This window comes from Poecile atricapillus, chromosome 3 (assembly GCF_030490865.1).
Source record: "Poecile atricapillus isolate bPoeAtr1 chromosome 3, bPoeAtr1.hap1, whole genome shotgun sequence".
Taxonomy (NCBI): Eukaryota; Metazoa; Chordata; class Aves; order Passeriformes; family Paridae; genus Poecile; species Poecile atricapillus.
The window spans coordinates 24,187,818-24,198,020 of record NC_081251.1 but is presented as its reverse complement, the minus strand read 5'-3'; positions in this window follow the sequence as shown (position 1 = coordinate 24,198,020).

Sequence of the window (10,203 nt, the reverse complement as noted above, 5' to 3'; positions counted from 1 at the left end):
GCTGGCTAACAATACATAAGCTTCTGCTGTCTTTCACACATTGTAATGTGGAAGCAAAGAGCATGAGTGAGAAATTCAGGCTATTTTTGTCCCCATTCCTATTATTGTTCTCTGTGTCTCTAGTATCTTATATATTTTCTGGAGTGTCATACTCAGCTACTTATTTGATTTTACATTGTGTTAAGGAAACCACTGCACTAAGCAAAGTCAAGTCAAGGCTCCCAGTCAAACCGAATTGCTCTTTGTTCCTCCACAAAGGTTATTTTAATTATATAAACTTCACAGAGGAGCTCATGAGGCGCACCTAAATTACAGAAAGCAGGCAGGGACAGGTGAGGAAAAAGTGGCTTGGAACTCTGAGAGGTGTTGCAACCTGTGCTGAAACATAAGAGAACTGGCAAAACAACTGAATACCAGAACGTGCTTTTCTTCCTTCAACAGCACTATGACATGTTTTTTTTTACATAGAGCCTTACCAGCTCACAAGAACTCCATCCTGAAATTAGAAAGACCTTTTCAATTAGCATAGTTTTATGGCTAGATTATCCGGGCTTTATACAAAGTATCTGCATTTCATTGAATTCATAATGAATGCAACCACAAAGCATGTACTTATTTCTCCAGAGGCTGCTTTAGATTATATGTTGACAAATTATATATTGACAGATTACACACTGTCAAGCAACTCATCCTTGCATTCCCTTTCACCAGCCCATCAGACAGAAACCTCACTGTACGCAGGCTGAAAATGACAAAACAACCACATTATTTCCCGCTCATGTGTCTAATTTGCTTTCAAAGTGCCTATTTTCATCTGAGAGGCACAAAGGCAAAAATATTGTCATCCTTTCTACTTGAGGGAGAAAAAAATGTCTAAGTACTGTAAGTAAAAAAACAACAGCGAATATGCATTTTGATTTTTCCAACAGTACAAAGTTTATAAAGCCATTATTGATATAAGAATCAACTTTAGATGTCTGTGGAGGTGACTAAGTACTCCCCCCTTCCACTTTGTATGGTATAAAAACTGTTCTTTTCAGCTGAAAACATTCAGAAAGTTATGTAGCACCTATGGCTCATCCTCTACAGAACAAAAATATAATTAAAAAATCCCTATCCTCCTTTAATATAAACTGGATGCTACAACATAATTTTGTCTGTATCAGTCTGAGCCAGTGATCTGGATCTAACCCAGCTGCGTCTGTAAAAGAACACAGAAAATATAAGACAGAATTGCTGGCTATATCCTGCTGAGGTTTGAAAATAATGAGGCAACATATACTGTGTTTTGAAGAGATTCATCCATACATTCACCAGATTAGCTTAAAATTTTTAAGTCCTAATGGATACAAACTATGCTTAATATATTGAGAAATAACAGATGTATATCACAGACCTTTGGTTCTCCACTTTAACAATAGCGGATTTTTTTATTTGACTTAATGGACTGCGATATGGCAATTCATCTGACTGTTTGAGTGCATGTTGCCATTCCAGCGTTTCTCATATTCCAGCATGACTTTTCTAGAATAAATTTCATGTGCTGCATATAATCACAGATTTAAACAGTTCAGCTTCAGAGCTATCAGCTGCTGACCAGTCATGGAAACAGCCTTTGCACAGCTACTCATTCACTGACACCCATTCCACTCCAACATAAGCACTACAGAGGCATTAATAAAGAGATAGGATCTTTCCCTGATGCTCAAAAAACAGATTCTGAAGGGATTATCCAAGCAATGGAAAATTAGTTTTTCTGAGTTCAGTCCGCATGCCCTCCCCCGCCCATCCACTGCAGTGTTTAGAGTGAACATCTCCACTCAGATGTATTCTCCAATCAAAGTCCGGGGGACTTCAGTTGATGCCTCCTATAAACATTCCCCTAAAGTAAGCATTACCACCTTTCTGTCCTGGCAGCACTGGGTTTCTCTAACTTTTTGCAACACCCATTTTGATGCAAGCTTTATCTCATGCAAGCAAGAGATTTTTAGGTGACCTAACAACCTGTTTTATTTAGAGCAGGTAAAAAGAGGATAAGTCTAAAGGGCCAATGAAGCTCCCCATGGAGAGAAGCAGTGAGCCTTATAATCTGTACACAAATACATTATGGCATATCTTGAAACTAATGTCACTCTCTTTCAAACTTTTGTGCTTAATTTTCTGTAGTGGAAAGTGGCAGTCTATTAGCAGCACACTCAAGTGAATTGCTGGCTCCACCTGAATGAAACCTGGAGGTTTGCTGCCTGCCACAGCCACACTGCCAGTCACCGGGCTGTACCCCAGGGACTGGTGTGACAAGAGGATTTATTTTACATAGCCCATATGGAAAATTATGGGGCTCTTGCAAGGCATTTGGGGAATTCTTCCCTCTAGCAAGTCTTCCTCTTATTGAACAGGGACAAGTGACACCTGATTAAATTGCAAAAAAAACAACCACAGACATTGCTCTCTGTCTTTGTAGACTGCTGCGCTGAGGCTACCAGAGCTAGGTGTGGTCTTGTAACATAGTTACTGCTGCTTTGGAGTATCTTGTCTTCACTAGATAAAATAGCACAATGTTCTTCGTCTGTGAAAATACAAAAAAAAACAGCCTTTTTTAAAACCTGCCGAAAGGCATGGGATCCAGAGTTAGGTGAGCAGAGGATAGCATGTTTATCTACTCACCTCCAAATAGGCACAGCCCACTCATCATGTGAGGCTGTAAGCTGAGCTGTGACAAGCAATACCTGAGAGCAAGGCAGGTTTTGGGCAAAGAGAAAGCTTCCTTTTTGATTTTTTTAAAGTCCCATTTTCAAGCACAGGAACTGAAATCTGATTTTATAAACCTGAATTTGAAGCACTTGCTTTCAGGAACACAAGCACCTATCTCACACTTAACAACAAATCAGCAAGTCAAAGTGCAAAGAAAACAAATTTAACAGATTGAAAAAATATGAACAAACACTTGAAGACAGAAAACCCATCCTCATTTTTGGTATTATTTTTGGGATATATTAGCAAGGAACAGCTGCATCTCTAAAACTAGGAAGCTTTCATTTCCTGTTGGAGTGCCATGAAAAATAAAAAATGCCACTAGAAATACATTTATGGAATTATCTGTAATGAGGAACAGGGAATAGTTTTGATGCTGGAACTATGGTGACACCCCTAAAAACAAGAAAAGGAAAGCATGCATGTAAAAAACAAGAGAAGGCAGAGTATATGCACTAGGGCTTCTCACAGAGACATTTCTTTGTGCAGTATTGCTATATTGCATCAGGAGGAAGAGTTATGATAAAAAGAGGAGGCACAAAGACAGACTGCAGGATCTGGGTGAACAGAGGAGGTTGGGGTGGGAGGGCAGGTAAGGACACAGCAGGCTTTATATAAAAAAAGAGGTAGAACCAAAACTCACCTTACTCAATGTTACTGGAAGAGCTGTCAAGGCACAGAGCTACACAAGCATTTTGGATGACAGATTGAAAAAACTTTATATTAATCTTGACCTCTCGGAGGTTTCTCTGATTTTCAGATTTTCCATGCATGTAGCTTGGCATCTGTCTTGAGGAAATAAACCCTCTAAGCTGCACACCAACATTCTTGGAAAGGTGCTGTAAAGGTAGAAATGACCCAAACAATAATTTTCATAATTGCCCAGAGGAGTTAGAGAGTCCAACTGCACTCAGCTTCAGAAGGAAACAGGGACCTGGTTCTCACAGCTTCTTTGCAACACTTGAAACCCTCTGTAACAATCCTTCCTGGGCCATGGAGCAGCCACCAGGAAGGATGGACAGGAGCCACGCTCCAAGATGAGCACAGGAGCTGGGATGCACAGCAGCCACCTGACTCCTTACCACCCTCAGGACTGTGGTCTTGTGGTGATACTGTTAGCCTTCTGCTGTCAAAATTCTTACCACATTCTGTTACCTCATAACTACCTTAAAAAGACTGAATAACCTTTAAACTTAGGTAAGCAGGATGTATCTCAGAACATAGTAAGGAAAAGGCAGCTCTTTGCTCTCTTCCCACAGCTAAGACCCCTAAATTCCCCAGCAGCAGCATGCTGACAGAGAAAGCAGGGAATAATGGATGGGCATCCAGGAAGACAGCACCAAGGAAAAATGTCTTCTTTCCAAGGGAAACAGTAGTGCCATAGGAAATGGTCATTTGTTGAGAACTATAGCAACTCACTCCTAGAAAAAAAACATTCTCAAAATCATTCAACAGATTATTATAAATAAGGGATAAGAGGTGAAGCTTCCTGTTGCAAGCAATGAGAAAAATACTGGTGAAAAAGAATGGCTGTCTTCTCACTGACCAGATCAAAGATATCAGTGGGTTTTAACTACCAAGAACTAGTCACAGCAGCACCAAAAACATGGTCTGTTACATCCTTCGTTTTTCCCTTAAATCTTCAGGAAAATCCTTTCTGTGCTGTAAATGCCATAATTTTGAGAAAATTATACCATGTTTTCAAAGCTTAACACTGACTTATATGCAAAATATAGCTCAGTCTTATTTAAACAATCTAGAAAAACACTTCATACATTATGCATGAGTTCTTCAACAAAGCTCTTGATACAGATTATAGAGAAATAAGATACACTGAGTGTTGAAAGTTTTGATAACACAATGATTAACTAACTTCATAGTAAATCAAACTCTAAGGTTTTCTTGAGGAAACTCTTTCCTACGCTTCTCTTGCTAGGCATGCCAAAGGGATTCAAGCTTTCAGTAATGAAGGACATGTTGCTGTACCAACAGCAGAGCAAACACAGGTACAGCTTACTACAGCTCTCCAGATCAGGGAACTTCTGGAAAAGGCATTCAATACAGACCACAGACATTTCTCTTCTGAGGGACCCAAAACTTGCTGAGAATGTTAAATTTTAACTTCTTAAGACCACTAAAACCTTTAATGATCCCAGTCAACCCTGAACATACATGGGATCTTCTGTTCCTGCTGGATCCCTATAAGTCTACGGGGCCTGATAGAACTCATCCAAGAATACTTAAAGAGCTGGCTGATGTCATCACAAGATATCTCTCAATGATTTTTGAGTGGTCTTGGGAGTCTGGAAAGGTCCCAGCTGACTGGAAGCTGGCAAATGTTGGCCCAGTTTTCAAGAAGTGCAAGAAGTATGAACTTGGAAACTACAGGAAAAACAAGCCTGTCAGTGTCTCTTCTATAAATGGCAAAATTATGCAGAATATTATTCTGAAAATTACTGAAAAACACCTGAAGGATGACACAGTCATGGCTCACAGCCAGCACAGCTTCATAAGGGGAAAGTCCCACTCATCAAACCTAATTTCCTTTTACAACAAAGCAACCCACCTTGTTTATCAAGGGAAGCCAGCTGATGTAATCTTGGATTTCAGCAAAGCTTTTGATACTGTCTCTCACTGCATTCTTCTGGACAAAATGTCCAGACATAGCTGAATAAACACATGTGATGGGCAAGCAACTGGCTCATGGGTCCAGGACAAAGGGTGACAGTGACCAGACTGGTGACCTGTCACTAGTGGGGTCACACAGCGTTCCATCTTAGGTCCTGTGCTCTTCCACATCTTCACAGATGACTGGGATGCAGGATGGAAAGGGATACTGAGCAAATTTGCAGATGACACTAAATTGAGGGGAGCTATTGACTCCCTTAAGGGCAGAGAAGCCCTGCAGAGAAACACAGACAAATTGAGACAACTGGGCAGTCACCAACCATATAAAATTTAACAAGAAAAAGTGATGGATCTTGCACCTTACCAAAGAAAGGAATTTGAAGTGATGCCAGCTAATTAATCAGCTGATGATCAACATCCAGGTCACAGCAAAACCTTGTGGCACAGACACCTCCTTGTTATAATGAGGTGCCCAGTATAATGATTTTGCCTTTTCAAAGCCACATAGAATATTTTTCTCCGTTATTATAGAGGGATTGCTACCTCTGGTCAGGGCCTGTGATCTTCCATCCCTCAGCTGCAGAAGCAAACTCAAGTCTAAAGCTTTCTGGAAAGCTGGAGAAGCTTTGTGCATAGCCTTTGGGACTTGAAAACATTTCATTCTCTCCATGCTCTTCTAAATACCCACGCCCAGAACTCAGCTGTCAGCACTGCTTGAGCATGATACTAATGCTCTGAAAAGTCTCACTTTAATACACCATTTTTGTGTTTATCTAAAATTTGAGATAGACTAATTATCTGACTTTCAGACTGAAAGGTCTGAAAGTATTAAAAAGCACATCAACACAGTTAACTGTGGGAAAATGTGTTTTGCAGAGAGCTGACTATGGCACATCTGTGGGAGAGAAAAGCTGAGAACCCTGAGCATTGTGAAGAGCTGTAAGTAGCAAAAGTGCCTTGTCTGGTGAAAGAAACTTATGTAATACACAGAACTAGATATCATAAGGAAGCGTGCTTCAATGTTTGCCCCTCAGAGAAGTCAGCAACTTGAAAAGAGGGAATACTGCTTCCCAATCTGGTCTCAGCAGCTTTTTCCCCTCTTGCAGGTTAGATTAATTCCTTCTTCCAGTAGGAAGACCAGATGTAGTTTGCTCCTCTTTATTTCTGCCTCAGCAGCTAATTTCCCTGCTTTCCCTGCTTCCCCAGCATCTCTTTCTGCAGCCTCAGCAATTCCACATACACAAAGAGATAGGGCCTAGAGATGTCATAAAAAGCTTTGTTCTACTGCTTGGATACCTATTTACAGTTCTGTAGGAGGACAGCTACAGAAGATTTCCCAGAGTTGTGCAGCCCTGTCCCTCAGCAAGTGCCATTTTTAGGTCTGTCACCAGGGATAAAAAGAGGCAACCTCTCTGTAAACAGAGTTCACACAATATACATTGCTGAAGGCTTCCTCCAGCAATTCCCACAGCAAGCACACCATTTAGGGCTTAAGCTACAAAGATTACATTCATGATTTTGTAGTTTCACATTTAAAGCAGAAATTTTAACGTTCTACAATTTGAGGGGGAAAAAAAACATGCAACCTCCCACACTATTTTGACCTGAATTCGTTTTATCTTCAGAAATTAAGAGAAACCCTTGGATTCTGAAACTAGATTTCTATGCCTTTAAATAGTTGGTTATTTTCTGAGTTTTTGACGCTTCATTTCTGAAAAACTGTGACAGTCTTATGTATTTTCTTCTACAAAATCTAGCACTTCCAAGTTCCATTTCTAGTATATTTTTTTGTCTAGGGAACAGTGGTGAGGAAGTTGGGTAGGGTTAAATGCACAGGACTGTTAGACCTCAGATTCCAGGATGTTTCATCTCCAGGCCATCAGAGAGTTTGACTTGGTATGTCCATCTGTGGAAACAACCTCCTCAAATCTTCTGGGATTAGTACATTCCCTTACACATTTGGGAATGCTTGTTTTTCATCTGCTTTTTTGTTATTTTAGAGCCAAATGTTCTACAAATTATATTCATATTTTGAAAACCCTGTAATTCTGTCTCTATAATGTGTGTAGTCACAGAGCCCTTTTCTTACTAACCATTAGGACTGAAGTTTTAAAAACAACCCAAGACATGTAATCAAAGAAATTCTGAAAAAAAAAATTCTGTACCACAAAATAAAACATAATTCAGCTCTGTAAAAATGTTTAGAGAGGGAGAAGACATGATAGCTGTGTAAGGATGCAACTCACATGTGCAAAACAAAATTGAATAAAGCACATTAAAAAATGTTTACTAGAATTCGTAAGAGAGGAGGCAGGTACATTGCACATCACTTCCATTAAGCAGGAAGAACAACCTGTTCCCATTCTCATGTCAAGCAACACAACTGCAAAGTGATTCCATCACTTTCCTGAAAGGTTTCACTGCTAAACAATGGTACCCAAAACAGAGACCATTGAAAACCCAAGGCAAATGATCACACCAAGAACACTGGATCAAATATAATTGATCAGAAGAACCCAACACAACTCTTTTTCCACTCCAACTGATTCAGCAGATCGGAAAGGAAATGGTTTGGGGGCTGGAGGGAAGAATTTCTCATATGGAAATAAGTGATTAAAAAAAAAAAAATCACTATATATTTGTCCTCCAAATAAACAAACCCAAGATCATTTCTGCCACTGTGGTGACCCAGGAGAGACTTGTTCCTCCACTGGCAGGAACTAGTTACAACTGCAGGAAAAGAATCTTGATAAATTTCACCTCTGTTCAATGCTGGAGGTGGCTGAAAGGGGAGACAGTAAGCTAACCAAAGCCTTCAATCACCTACTCAAAAACTTCTCTTGTCTTTACTGGAAGGGCAGGGAAAGGAAATAAAAAACAAAAGAACAAGACAACTCTCACTGAGTGATTTGGGTTTTTGTTGAGTGGTGTTTTGGTTGGTTGGTTTTTTTTCCCAAAAGCAGTATAAAGAGGATGGTCAGTGCATCAACATTTTTCACCACACTAAACCTTGGCACAGACATTTTGCCAAGCTTTCAGATGGCAAGTCTGAGATCTGCACTGTGTGAGAGGATTTCTTTTCCCTTTACTGAGGTTCTCCTATGACTACCAGAAATCCTCAGACATCCCCAGATACCACACAGTCAATGGCATCATGCTCAGAGCTGTAACAATCTCCCTGCTCACAGGGATCCCAGTTGTGCCTTGCTTTAGCAGCAGCTCAGATACTGATCCCTGAACAGCAACAACTGACAACAGCATGCGTGGGGCACTACACTGATATCTACAAATTCTTCCAGAAGGATCATGCCAAATCCTACACCCTGTTCTGGCCTTGGCCCAGGACTTAAGCTAACATATAAACAGCTACGAGGTCCCAAATAAGAGCTTAGCTCCTGGAATTCACATGCCTTCTGAGCAGGGTCTCATAAGATCAAACACTTCACCTCAAAACTGTTTTCTTTCTCCTACCACAGGGACTTTTTAGATGGTAACATCACACATCCTCCTTTTTTAAGTGGTATAGCAGTCAGGCCAATCTTTCTTCTAGGGTCCAACCACTAACAGGATGGAAAACTTTCCTAAATGCTGTGAAACACTGTCGGGAAGGGGAAAGTGGTTTCTATGCTTGAAAGAAAAAAGCTCAAGAAAAAAAAGGAAATATTACACATTTGTGGTGTTTTCCACAACAGCAGGACATTCCTTTTGTGTCCATATTTTTCTCCCATTACTTATTTAATGTTCTAGAAATTAATATGGAAGTTGCTTATCACCTAGACGGCAAAGCATTATGCTGCTGCAATAAAAGGCTCCAGAGATACTGCAGGAGGACTAGGAGCTGCAATGTGTTTTTAGGGAAGAGAATGCCATTGTGTACTTGTAACATTCAGTCTTTCTGTGAAAATAGTCCCTTATCCAAGAATGATCAGAGGTCTCCTCTGATGACATGTGACAGCCAGCCTGGGGAATATGTAACAAAACCAACCAAGCATCTTTCACCCATCCACCAGAAGGAAAGTCGTCTGCCTCAGGCCAATATACTCCAATACCTGTGTACTGTTAGGTATGTCAGATGCTGGGAACACATATCTAGTAATAACTCCTCTATACTGGAGTAACTGTATATAGGGATGGAAGGCAAGAGACTGTAGAAGCATCTACATTAGCGTTCTAGTTCAGATTAAAAGGGTATGCTTTTGAAATTAGCTTTGAATTTACTTCCATGATTGTATTGTATCATCAAGCAATGTCAAACCATAAAAACCAGGTCCCTCACAAAGATGCATTCCCAGACCACCCCAGCATACTGCAGCCTCAGGGATGCATTAGTCCATAGGAACAGAACACAGCACCAGCAGAAGAAAAACCCTAGCCTAAAGTGTGTGTAGCACCAACTACTTTACAGTAAAGAGATTTGTTTGTCTACTGTATTTTCTAAATTAGAAATTGTAAGGATGACAATCTGATCCCATGGACATGCTCTGCAAATCTCTCACCAGAGCTGTACCTAGAGCCTTTGATGTGAGAGGAGAGAAGAGGAAATGAAAGCCACCTAATCTTGAAGTCAAATTTGCCCTCCACATAACTCTGCTACCATTGACAAGGACAGGAAAAGTTTTTGCCAATCAACAATGTAGGTCTAGTAGTTAAAACAGCTATTCATCCTTCAGACTCCACAGTGGATATTCGATCATCTATATCTGTTTGGGATGGCTACAGCTGTGTTCTCAAATGCCAGAGCCAAACCAATGACTTTGTCTTTTCTTACACAAAAGGATACCACACTTGATAGAAACCTTCAGCTAAATTGAGCTTCTGACACCA